The sequence below is a fragment of the Pongo pygmaeus genome, chromosome 1 (assembly GCF_028885625.2).
Source record: "Pongo pygmaeus isolate AG05252 chromosome 1, NHGRI_mPonPyg2-v2.0_pri, whole genome shotgun sequence".
Lineage (NCBI taxonomy): Eukaryota > Metazoa > Chordata > Mammalia > Primates > Hominidae > Pongo > Pongo pygmaeus.
Window position 1 is genome coordinate 216,653,082 of NC_072373.2, and position 13,947 is coordinate 216,667,028.

The window sequence follows — 13,947 nt, forward strand, 5'->3', positions numbered from 1 at the left end:
TATCAGTTCTTGCTGAAATTCCATAAATGTCTTATGTGTTTGCTTACATGTTGTGTCATATGTAACATAGTTCCACTAAAGCAGGGTCCTAGTTCACTGATGAATACCCAGTGGTTAGAAGAGCACCTAGCACCGAGTAAGGTCTTATTAAACATTTGTTAAATTAATAAACAAATACATGAAAAAAATAAATTTAAAAATTCTGGCTCCAGAAATGGTTGGCCTATGAGGATCTTCATTTAAGCCAATGGTTGTCAGCTGGGGGTAATTTTGTATCCCAAGGGACATTTGATACTATCTGGAGACATTCTTAGTGTTTCCATTTGGGAAGAGACGATACTACTGGCATCAAGTGGGTAGAGATCAGGGATGCTGCTAAAACCTGTAGACAGCCTCTCACCACAAAGAATGAGCTGGCAGAATGAATAGTGCTGAAGTTGAGAAATGCTGACTTGAACCAAACAGGTGGGTCATCACTATGTGCCTGGGACCTCACCTGTGGCCATGGAGTTAGCAGCAGGCTTTCCATACTAGAAAAGTCAGTTGCGTGCCCTAAACAGACATTAAATTTTGAAAACCTTAGTTCTGTTGCCCAGTAAAGCTTGCCAATGACTCACCAGTAGACAGTGTTATGTCAGCTGCACCAGCAGTTCTAACTACTGCCAGCGACCTGGCCCATTGTGAAAAATAGAGTATGAGGAGTCGAGATGGTTGAGAATTGAAAAGGGTAGAGACTGTTTCTCTGCTTGGTGAACTGCTATTTCTTACATTTTCTACCGTCATTGTTGCCATGGAGAACATTTTCTTTGAGCTAAAGGCAAGTGAGACCGATCGCTCTCATAATGCACAGTCTTTCCACTGATGTGTTGGCCCCTTGGACCTGCCTCCTCCAATTTCTACAAGGCATCTTCACATTTGTCATCTCTGGAACAGACAGAAGCTTAAGGAATGGTCGATTGATGGATAGGAAACCAATTACCAGTTAAAAAGACCTTAAGGGTAGGTTGATTCCTGCCCTCATGTTATATTACTATGTCTATATTATACTGAGCAGCTAGCCAACTTAGAATGGCTTCCATTTAAGCACTTCAACAAAGTGCTCTGTTTCCCACTAGCTTTCACTTGGAAATAACAAGAATGGGAGAATGGCTAAGTAGCTACCTTTCTTTAGTTGTTATGCAAGAAGACATTTCCTCTCCATCATAAAAAATACAAATGTCTGGCCGATAGGAAAGATCTTGATATTAAACAAATCCTATTTGGTACTCAGCACCAGCAACTAATACATTATAGAAGTATTTGCTTTGCAAACAAAAATGTACATACCAAAAACAATTTCATTTTACAGAATAATTTTCAGTTTGTTGTTGCTGCCTTGATGCAATTATTTTACACCCAGACTATAATGACTAATCTGCTTATCTCCTTTTATTGAACACTTACTATATGTTTCATCTGGGTTATCTCATTTAACCATAACACACTGCACACAGAGGTCATATGATTTGCCCAAGGTTATGTAGTTAGGACATGGCTCTGAGTGATGCTGATATATATTGCTTTAGAATTTATTTCTCATCATTTTAGTCCATTTTTTATTGTTATAAGATAATACCACAAACTGAGAAATTTATAATAGATAGAAATTTATTTGGATCATGGTTCTGGAGCCTGGGAAGTTCAAGAGCATAGTGCTGGCATCTGGTGAAGGCCTTTGTGCTATGTCATTTCATGGTAGAAGGGCAAGAGAGAGTGAGATTGACAAGGAAAGGCTGAACTCATCCTTTTTATCAGGAACCCACTCCCACAATAACTAACCTACTCCCAAGATAAGGCCATTAATCCATTTATGAGGGAAGACCCCTTATAACCTAGTTACCTCCTAATGGTCCCATCTTTCAACTCTGTTGCTTTGGGGATTAGCTTCCAACACACAAACTTTGGGGGACATATTCAGCCATATCACTGATGAAAGTACTGTATTCTTTCTGGGTACGATGCATGTACAGGGCCATGCACATTTGGGTGCTAAATGCATACTTTTGATGATGACTGAGACGGTAAAATTCCCACAGGAACTAGGAAATCACTTGGTATTCTCCCTCACTGTGTTCAGGTGCTGGGTCCATGAACACTTCTCTTTTCTGTTGCTTGCATCAGACTTATCTGTGTGTTAACTAATGACCCAAAGTCATGCTTGGCCAGGGGTCCCCTGGAGTATTTGCAAGGGGGCCTTGGCTCCATACATACTCCAATGACTGTCTTTGTGTTGAGGGTATTGTATACATATGAGTACTCTTCTCCACATGTCATTTCTTTTATTTATTTATTTTTTTTGAGACGGAGTCTCACTCTGTCACCCAGGCTGGAGTGCAGTGGCGAATCTCTGCTCACTGCAAGCTCTGCCTCCCAGGTTCACACCATTCTCTTACCTCAGCCTCCTGAGTAGCTGGGACTACAGGCGCCTGCCGCCACACCCGGCTAATTTTTTGTATTTTTTTAGTAGAGATGGAGTTTCACTGTGTTAGCCAGGATGGTCTCAATCTCCTGACTTCATGATCTGCCCACCTCAGCCTCCCAAAGTGCTGGGATTACAGATGTGAGCCACCGCGCCCGGCCTCCACATGTCATTTCATGCAGTGACCTTACACCTTATGCTGAGCATGAGATGAAAAATGCAGATTGGTTTAATCTTAGCGGGCTTGGTTTTCAGGGCCTCTTAGTATGAGCATCTTGCCTGTGGGAAGCACGTGATCCCAGTGTTGAAGATTCACAGTTTTCCTACGGTATGGCTCCAAAGACAAGCCACCTATTTTATCTTGGGCTTGGGTTAAAAGCAAGCCATCTGCTCTAGTGCTGGGAGAAGGCTGTCTGTGTTGGACTGACTTATGGAGAGACAGTGCCTAGGTGTCCAGCATACCTGGGGCCTTCCTAGTGGTTTGGCTTTCTGTGATGCTCCCTTATTTTTGAATCTAATCTCCTGCACTCTTTCTGAAGTGTGTATGATGCTATTGTGACTAATAAACAGAAAGTGTGCTGAATTCATAACAATTTTTTCGTTATTATTTTCTCAGTTAATAGACACTAAAATACAACTGACCTTCAATAGAGGTCATTAAATTAGGAGTCATCTTTTTGGAAAAGGCTGGAAGCTGTTAACCTGGAGCTGCAGCTGCAACAGATTCCCAAGCCAAGCTGAAAGTCTATGTTGGCCTCTGCCCCCAAAAGGCTGGGGTGCTCTAGAGTTTGGGTAAAGTATAGTTAATTGGACTTTAATTCTTTGAAAATAGATGAGCTTAATAGGACTTGTGTGATCACTCTTGGTTAATCAGATTGTTAAATTTACTGACCTCCTTTTCCCATACTCATTTCCAGGACAGATTCAGGCTATGTCTGCTTGTTTTGATGCATGCAATTTACTTTAAAATCCTGCAACACAGGGAGCATGATGATATGTATATGTCAGTTGGCTTAAGCTACACTCAAGGGGCAGTCCATGGTCCTGACCAGGAATCTACATTCTGAGAGTGGACTCCAGCATTTAATCAGAAAGGCCACACTCCTGAGGCTGTTCCCAGAAGGGCGTCTTCATCTTTCTTTACCACTGAACTTTGATCATCACTAGAGACTTTGCTAATGAGCTCAAAGAAAGTTCCAAATGGGTTTTCATTGGTGAGAAAAAAAGGGCTCGTTATTTAGCATAATGGATATAATAAGTGAGTTCTCACTGGTGAGTATTCCAGATGAGAGGTTTGGCTAAGATATTTTCCCAAAGCTCCTCATCCTTGCCTGAAGGGGATCTGAACAGCTTGCAGACACCATCCCCTTCTCCTACAGGGATGGTACTTGAGACTTGATCCCCCAAACATTCCTTCATTCAGCTGATAGTTTGGAGGATTTGAGTTGCCTGATGATTATTGTAAGATTAGCTCTCTCCTGCCTCTTGAGTGCTGTCATAACTGTCTGGGGTGAGTGGTGCATGTGAGGTGTGGTCAGAACACCTACAAGGACAGGCAGCTGGGATTTTGTTGATCTTAAGCACCAAGTTTTACAGCCTAGTGTCTGCTTACTAATAAATGTCTGCATATGGCACAGGGTTTGGTCTGAGATGTGCTTTTATTATAACCTGGTAGCAGAGTTGCAGGAGAGTAGCTAATTATCAACCTCCTCCAACTACTGATGGACATGGACGCCAGTAACTACCACAAAGAACTAAATATGTGCGCATGCTCAAATTGGCTTATGTTAGTTTACACTCCCTGGCAAAAGTACTACCTTTTGCACAAATGGGAGGAATTTTGTTTTCCACTTTATATAAGATCCGTTTAAGTAACAACCTGGACAACCAAATCCCTGGCAAATTACATCTTACTTAGTGAAGAGGCACAACTTTCATCTTTAATATAAGCCTTGATTCCCCATGAAGTCTGAAGCCATCTTTTCATCTTACACATCGCCTTAGGGCCAGAGAAGGAATACACCACTCCAGGCCTGTCTCCCAGGATTCTAGGACTCTGTGGAATGCATCCCTTTCCCTAGAGAAAGAAGACAAACTTTTGCTTTGGCTAACTTTGTTAATTTTATGTGTCAACTTGACTGGGCCATGGGCTGCTTGGACATCTGGTTAAACGTTATTTCTGGGTTGGGCTGTGAGGGTGTTTCTGGAAGAGATTAGCATTTGAATCAAGTTAAACAGTTAACTTGATTGGACTCACTTAAGCAGTTTGCCCTTCCCAAAGTGAGGGTCTGAATATGACAAAAAGGCAGAAAAAGGTTGAATTCTCTCTCTCTGCCTGACTTGAGTTGGGACATCAGTCTTCTCTTGCCCTTGGACTGGGACTTACACCATCAGCACTCCTGGTTCTCAGGCCTTTGGACTTAGACTGGAATTTATACGAACAGCTTTCCTGGGTCTCCAGATTGCAGACAGCAGATTGTGGGATTTCTCAGTCTCCATGATCTCCTTTGCCAATTCCTTATGGTAAATTATATGTGTAAATTATATATATATATCCTATTGGTTCAGTTTTTCAGGAGAACCCTAACTAATACTGGAGCAATGAGACTATATCCACTTCCCAGAAAGCTACCTCTTACAGTCCTTGTTCAGTACTACCTACCTCCAGCCTTCTTTTTATGAATTGCCATCCCTCCAGCTAGTCAAATGGCAACCTCCTACTCATCCTACAGGCTGTAGCTGAAACGGCACCTCCTCAGGGAGCCCTTCTCAGATTACTCTGTCTACATAGGCTCTTTTGTATTAGTTTCTATCTCTACCCCCTGTTTCTGTCACGTGATTTTATATAATTAATTATTAATTTGTTCATTTGTTGACCACCTGACATTCCCACTAGACTACAGTCTCCTTGAGGGCAAGAACCTTGTTCATTTTGCTCACCACCACAGCTAGGCACAGAGCAGGCACTGAATACATGTCTTGTAAGTGAATAAATGAATGCATAGTTTCTTTGCCACTTGTAATGTAATCAACAATGAATCACGGGGTGTGACTCTACTCATTAGGAAGTGAGCTCTGCTTTGAGAAAACTCAATACAGAATCGTCTGAAAAGAGGGGATGCTGACCGTGAATATTCACGTTATTTTAGAGCAATAAATCATCTTTGATGAGGCCATTTTGCTGCCCTCTCCCGCGTGGGACATGTGCTAATGCGCGGGGACATTTTCAATTGTTGCACCTGGGTTGGTGTTACTAGCATCCAATGAGTAGAAGCTAGGGATGCTGCTGGACATCCTGCAACATACAGGACAGCCCCTCACATCAGAGAATTATCTGGCCCAAATGCCTGTCACTAGCACGAAGGTTGAGAAATCCCATCTGAGAGTAATCATGTTTACCATGTTTCAATTACCAACTTCCAATGACTCAAAGTCCAAGAAAATATACTTAACACAAGTTAGCATTCTTTGGCAATTACAGAGATATGTAAATTTTTTAAATGACCTCAGGCTGATGATCTATCCATTATTCAACCACACTACAGCTATATGCAGTCTTAGGGTTTGGCTGAATTGAACCACTTAAATACACAGTAAACAGTTAACAATCTTTGATACAAACTTGTCATTTGCTTTTCCCAAAGCAAGGATACAGAAAAATTCCTTTTACTTGTTATGAACTTGTTTTCAGTCTGTTCAGATCTACCAAAATGAAAAACTGAAGCTAATAAGATCCATAAATGAGATGACTACTATTCACATGACTGAGTGATTCTTCTTTTTGCAGAAAGATTCTCTGCCAGTTTCCTTTAAACAGTTGGCTCCTTTCATGCATTGAAAATCTAACTCGGTTTACAAAAGCATTAATTTATGTGCACATTTCAGGCTCACTGCCATTGTGAAAAGCTAACTACATCTTTCATGAGGAGTACATCCCTGCCTTGCCTCTCAAAGATAATTCTCCTTTTTCTTGATTTTCTCTTCAAATTGTGGTTTCTTTGGAGGGCAAGATCCGTGTCTCTAGAATGTTTGGTTCTGCTTTTGGCATCCCAGACATTTCAGGATGTCAATAAATATTCATTGATGCTGATGAGGTGAACAGAACCAGAGAGGTGCGTCCTTACTCTCTTGTCATGTGCTTTTTGGAACTTTTTTTTTTTTTTTTATCAGCATCTTCAAAGAGGGTACCAAGAAACTTCTTTAGACACTCAGCCTCTCCCAGGGACTGAGATGCTTTTGGAGCTCCCTGGGACCACCCTTTTCCAATTTAGCCCTTGCTAGTCTCCTGCCAAATGTTCCCCAGGCATAATTACCATTCACACATCATTTTCAAACTATCTCAGCTGCAGGGGGTGGGCTTAGCCTTGATCCCTAAAAGCAAGGTCTCCATTGTGTGAAATACTTTTGCAAGAGGGGATTAAGCATGTAGTTAATATCTCAATACCACAGGGAAGAACTCAGAGACGGAAAGTTTTCATTTGCCCCCCATAAGAGGCATGAAAAGCAATAGCTCTCAAAGTGTGGTCCTCTGACCAGCAGCATCAGCATCCCCCGGGACTTGTCCCAACTGTAGCTTGCCTGGCCCTACCCCAGACCAACTAACTGAACCTGGAGCTCTGAGATGGGGCCCCACTGTGTTTTAGTAAGCCCACCAGGTGTTTCTGATGCACACTAACGTTGGAGAACAACTGTGCTAGAGGCTCAAGCTTCTTTATGAGTGTTGAGCTCATCACCTACCCCTGGTTCAATAGTGTCCATTATGTCTTATAGAAGATACAAGTTGGGGGCTGGGCTAGGTGGTTCACACCCACAATCTCGGCACTTTGGGAGGCTGAGGTGGGTGGATTACTTGAGCCCAGGAGTTTGAAGTCAGCATGGACAACACGACAAAACTCCATCCCTACTAAAAATACAAAAATTAGCCAGGTGTGGTAGCACATGCCTGTAGTCCCAACTACTCAGAAGGCTGAGGTAAGAGGACCACCTAAGCCCGGGGGTTCCAGGCTGCAGTGAGCCATGATCTCAACTCCAGTCTGGGGGACAAAGCGAGACCCTGTCTCAAACTTAAATAAAAAAGAGAAGATACAAATTAACTTCGTGACTCTCCAAAGAAACTTCAGAGATCCCTGGCAGTCTCAGGTTTTTCAGCCCAATAGGTAGGTGGACACACACGTAAAAGAGGCAACAGGTTTACCACTCAGAGGGAAAAGTAATCATGTCTGTGCCCCCCAGGAGCAAGGCTTTCCTAGCACGCCCTGCACAAGATAGCTGTCCCCTCCCCAAACTACCCTCTTGGTCTTCCATGGCAGAGGTTCCTTGGGGGAAGGGAGGGAAAGGAGAACTGAGCCTCAGCTCAGATCCCTGAATGATACTCAGGGGCTGAGCAGCTTGCTGCCTGGGGGTGGCCACACTCACTGAACAACAGCTTGGCAGCCTTCATGTGTTCTGTGCAGTGCCTGGGCCTCCTGAAGGAAGGTCCTTGCCCACCCTCCACCCTACCCAGGACCAATCCTCCCCACTCCTTTCTCTCCTTCACTAGCCAGGATGGCCCATCCACCTGCCCACCTCCCAACCCTGCTATCCCTCAAGCCTTGGTCTTCTGTAGTTCCTGGGGGTGGAAAAACATGCACCCTATGTGGAAACCACTGACCCTTTCCATCCAGCATTTGGGTTGGTTGTTTTTGTCTAACCCTCTACGTGTCTAGTGCAAAGATTCATGGCTGATTGTGGGCTGGAGAGGGGCCAAATCTGGGGAGGTGGAATGCATCCACAGCACAAGGATTTATACTTTGCATGTAATCCCAGCAGGCAGTGATAGAGCCAGTTGTTTCTGGATTAATTTATTTAGCTATTACATTGATAGTGACTTAGACTAAGCACCATCATGAAAACAAATTACTGTAACAACGGCTTGCTTCTTTGAGATTTACACATTTTTAGTGGAATGCATACCTGAAAGCAGTCCCAGATTCCCCTACAGGTGCATGGGGACGTTAGGCTTACTTTGCATAACTGGCACTAGGGCTGTGGTCAGGTTTATTTTCTTTGGGTCCTTGCTCAGCTTTCCTCTTTGCTAAATACCTTCCTCGAGAGAAGTGCTGTGTCTTTGTTAAACAAGGCTGCCCTTAAAGGGCAATTCATCATTTGGAACCCATCATGGCCTTGCAGGAGACAAGGTCCCATCCAGTCTGCCCTTTCCTCATTTTTTCCTTCTTCTAAATGCCCCTCTTCCCTTTTACCATTCTCCAGATGGAGAAGCCACCTCACAATTCTTGGCTGGCACATTTCAAGTTTCCTTCTTTGAAGCGGACTAGCTTCAGCTCCACAGATTTCTCCCATTGTGGAGGCTGCATTTTAAACAATAGGCTCATGCACATCCTTTAAGGTAAATACGGTCATGCAAGCACTTGGATAGTGTTAAAGTTAATGACCTGGCGTTGAGCGAGGAAATTAAAGAGCGAACAATACATTTTTGACATTTCTGCCACCCAGACAGCAGTGGCTGCTTTGCTGTCACACACACACACACACACACACACACACAATAGAGAACATTCCTCCTGAGAGGAAATGTTCTGATTCAGGATCTCTTATTTTGCATTTAGAAATGTGTCTCCATCTGATTCTTTCCTGAGGCTACGCTGCAGAAACACATCTTGGCGTAAGACACCTTCCACCTCTAGCAGTTGCTAGTGAGCTAATGAAAGTCAATACTATTTATTCAACTCCCGGGAAGCCCAGCGCTCCCTATTAGCCACTGTTTGAAATGTGGACCAAAGAATGGTGACCCGGATAAGATCAGGACCAGAAATGGTCCTGCCTAACACAAGCACTATTGATATACTTGGAGAGAACTACCTAACACAGGCACTGTTAATGTACTTGGAGAAAAAAAGAAAAAGCCAGTACCTCTCTACCTGGCCATCCGTTAATCCTCTTATATGATGGATTCTTTAACAAGTAAAGGGCTGTAAATTTAGTGAGTTGCTTTAGACACCATAAAAATCGATTGTTGAAAGTTGAAGCGAAGCCTTCTCTTTCTTCAGTTTGGGTGCATGGTCATAGTCCAGGCCATGAACTCCAAGGAGCCAGCAGCCTGAGGTAGGATTGAGTCAGAGGCTTAGGAGGGCGGAGGCATCACAGGTGACACCCATCTATGTAAATTACCCAGATCCCCACATTCTGCATCTGAGCTATCAAGAAAGCTGTTTCTCCAGGTCCCATGGGTTGTTAGCAGGCTTCAGTTATGTGTAAATTGTGAAAGCTGCTTGTATGGTTGTCAAAATGGTCAGAGACCTAGAAGCTCTGTTGATGACCACATCATGGGAGTGCCTAATGGACGGATCATTCATAAACACTGACAACAAACACGAAGTGAAAGTGCACTTCTAGGTAAACAGCTGCTTTCATCTGAGTGATGCACAAAGCTAAAATCCAGCTCTCAGGGATGCATCCCATCGGTAAACACTGGGGTCACTGCTGCCTTCCAAAGACAACACTGCTTTACAGAGCCACACAGAGATGCCACGTGGTGGTTGAGAAGCCAAGCTTGTCCTTGCTCCTGTTTTCTTTCCTTGCACTGTATACCCTCATAGCAGTCAACAAACACATTGAATGCCCCTAGATAATGTTATGTGTTGTATCTGCACGTACAGATAGAGAGAAAAATCCATCAGGCAGATCTTCACAGTAGACCTGGATGGCAAACCCCACGTTCGCAAGTAAGGAGACCCTAGCTTGGGGGTGAAACCAAGATCTGAACTTAGATTTCAAGCTCTCACTATCCCACTTTCTCTTTTCAGGCTTCTTACACTTTTACGTAGCCTGGTTCATTCTGAAAGATATAAAGGGGTGAAGGTTCAGATACAATCTAACTGAAGAGTCTCCAAGGATCTGAGAGAAGGCAGCACTTAGGGACTACATTGAAAATGGAAGCACAGGTGAGTGTGCATGTTTAGGGGGCAGGAGTCTCCCTGGACTCCCCTGCTTGCCTCCTGCCATCAAATCATGCAACACTGCTGGAGAACATTGTGTTTGCACTAAGCTCGTCTAGGGCTCAGCTTTTGACTGGTATGCATGGCAGCCAAGAAGAGCAGGGGTGGGGTGATATTGACATGGTTACTGATTCAGCCCAGGCTGTGCAGTTCTGATGCCCAGAGAGATGACAAGGGTGACCGGTAGGCTGGAGGCAAGGGCTCCACCCTCAAGCCTGGGACCACAGTCCAAAGTGAGAACTTACACACCTGTTTTCTTGCTCAAATGTTGCCTTTTCCAAAACCACCCATGGCCCAGCCCGCCCCACCATCGTGTCCCCGTAAAAACCCCAGGCTCCATCAGAGAGAAGAGGAGAAGCAGCTGGACATTGGAGGCTACAGTTGGACATTGGAGAGAAGTAGCTTGCCTTCAGAGGGACAGCTTGACAGTGTGACCTCAGAGAAGAGTCTGGCTGCAGACAGCCAGACTTCAGGGGAAGAATACCTTCTCACTCCATCTCCCTTCCAGCTTCCTTTCCCGCTGAGAGCCTTTTTTTTTTTTTGGAGACAGAGTCTTGCTCTGTCACCTCGGCTGGAGTGCAGTGGTATGATCTTGTTTCACTGCAACCTCCACCTCCTGTGTTCAAGCAGTTCTCCTGCCTCAGCCTCCCAAGTAGCTGGGATTACAGGCGCGTGCCACCATGCCTCGCTAATTTTTGTATTTTAGTAGAGACAGGGTTTCACCATGTTGGCCAGGCTGGTCTTGAACTCCTGACCTCATGATCTGCCTACCTCGGCCTCCCAAAGTGCTGGGATTACAGGCATGAGCCACCATGCCCGGCTAGCCATTTTCATTGGCAATAAGATCCTCTGCATTCACTGCCCTTCCATTCGTTTGTGAGACCTGATTTTTCCTGGCTGCCAAACAAGAGCTTGGGTACCAGGGGTGCAGATGCAAAAGGCTGTCACACTGACCATCTGCCCTTGCTGGTGGAAAGCAGCCACCTCGTGAAAAGGAAGAGGGTCCACTGAGCTGTTAACACTTAAGCCATCCGTGGATGGCAGAGCTCGAAGAGCACTGTAACACATGCCCTCTGGGGCTTCAGAGGTCATGGGCACCCCACTAAATGCTGCTGCAGGGCTGGTGCGGAGTTTCTTCCCGCTGACACACAAAAGTGCTCACCCCCGGCTCCTGCACCCGCTCACACTTGTGTGTTCCCTCCCACGACGGGTTAAGTGCAGCAGGTTTGAGTGAATGGAGTTTGCCCCTGCTGGCGCCGCCGCTGAAGCAGCTGGCTAGCTCCAGTGCCCGCCCTCCAGTTCCTGCCTGTGAAAGGCTTAGGAAAGATATCCTGCTTCACAGCTATGATACTTTTCTTGAAAATCTTCCAAGTTTCCTATATACAGAGAAAGACTGACCATTTAATTGCCCGGGAAACTTGTCACCCCTTGCACTGTCCCAGAAAGATTTGAACTGGTCACCCTGGATAGCCAACAACTTCAATGAAGATGAGCTACAACATTTTAGTTTTCATTTGTACGTTCAGAGGGTTCCATAAGAGCCATAGACAAAAATAAACCACACTTAACTGCCAAACCATTTCCAGAGACTTTTATGAATATCTTCTCTACTAACTTTCCACTGTAAAGGATTATGTTTAGATCTTTAGTTTTTAAATGGGAACAGCTGCAATGGACTACCAGACAGCTTTAATGAACAGATGTGTATTTCTGGAGAAATCGATTTTCCTTTTTATTATTATGTCACCAGATTTGCTATATTTCCAAGCAATTTACATTTTAGGATATGACTCACGTATGAACTAACAATAATAACTGTGGCCTCCAGGTGGGGAAATTTATCTCAGCAAAAAGATCTGCTGGGCAAGGCAAAATTTTTAGTCATTATTATTAGCAATATGCCATAAGAGGAATATCTATCTACACTTTATGACCTAACTGCTATATTAGCCACTTCTGCAGTCCCACTGGAGGAAGTCTTTTTGTTTTGAGTTAGTCTAGAAAGTATTATTTTTTAACCCAGTGGTTCTTAACTGAGGCAGTTTGGTTCCTCGAGGGATATTTGGTAATGTCTGAAGACGTCTGTGATTGTTATGACTGGGGAAGGGTGCTCCTGGCATCTAGTGAGTAGAGGCTGGGGACACTGCTAAACATCCTGCAATGCACAGGACGGTCCCCACCACAAGGAATTATCCTGCCACAAATTTCAGTAGTGCCGAGGTTGCAAAACCTTGCAGTTATGAGTTGAACTGCATTACCCAAAAAGATAATGTTGACTTTTTAACCCCCAGGGTCTCAGTGTATGACGTTATTTGGAAATAGAATCATTGCAGATGTAATTAGTTAAGATGAGGTCATACTGGAGTAGGGTGGGCCCTTAATCCAACACAGCTGGTGACCTTGTAAGACGAGGGGGGAGGCTGGGGCGCGGTGGCTCACACCTGTAATCCCAGCACTTTGGGAGGCCGAGGCGGGCGGATCACGAGGTCAGGAGATTGAGACCATCCTGGCTAACATGGTGAAAACCCGTCTCTACTAAAAATACAAAAAATTAGCCAGGCGTGGTGGTGGGCGCTTGTAGTACCAGCTACTCGGGAGGCTGAGGTGGGAGAATGGCTTGAACCCGGGAGGTGGAGCTTGCAGTGAGCCGAGATGGTGCCACTGCAATCCAGTCTGGGCAACAGAGCGAGACTCCGTCACAAAAAAAAAAAAAAAAGAAGAGAGAGGGGGCCGGGCATGGTGGCACATGCCTACAATTCCAGCACTTTGGGAAGTCAAGGTGGGAGGATCACTTAAGGCCAGGAGTTCAAGACCATCCTGGGCAACATCGTGAGAACCTGTCTCTAAAACAAACAAAACAAAACAAAACAAAACAGAGGAAGGATGAAGTGAAGACAGACACACAGGGAGAATGCCATGCAAGACAGAGGCAGAGATTGACGTGATGCGGCCAGAAGCCAAGGAACACCAGGAGCTGAAAGAGGCAAGGAACAATTCTTCCCTAGAAGCTTCAGATGAAGCATGTCCCTGACAACAACTTGTCTTTCACTTCTGGCCTCCAGAACTGAGAGATAATGAATTTCTGTTGTTTTAAGTCACCCAGTCTGTGGTACATTGTTATAGCAGCCCCAGGAAATAAATATATATCCCTTAGGCAAATAAAACTTTCTTTTTCTTAGAATGATGATAGTCATGTTTTTCTAGGAAAATTTGCTGTTTCCTCTTTATGGATCCCTTTCCTATATACTATTATGCTAAATAATTCTATTAGGCCAGCATCATTATTCTGATTTTAGGGATGAATAATAACAATAGTGAACATTTGTTCAGAAATGTGTTGTGTGTGCCAGTGCTCATGCTGTGTGCTTCACAAACATTATCCCATTCGATTGTTGTAGTGACTGTAGGAGGCAGCTGCTATAATTACCCCCATTTTGCAGTGGAAGAAACTGAGGCATAGATTAGTAAATCGTGTTCCCCTTAGTTCCACAAGTG

At 44.4% G+C, this 13,947-nt stretch overlaps 1 protein-coding gene across 1 annotated transcript in view; it reads right to left on the reverse strand.

The window, feature by feature from the left end:
- KAZN (kazrin, periplakin interacting protein) overlaps positions 1–13,947 on the reverse strand; it is a 1,229,657-nt gene that overhangs the window by 737,891 nt on the left and 477,819 nt on the right. The gene's annotated exons all lie outside the window — the stretch shown is intronic.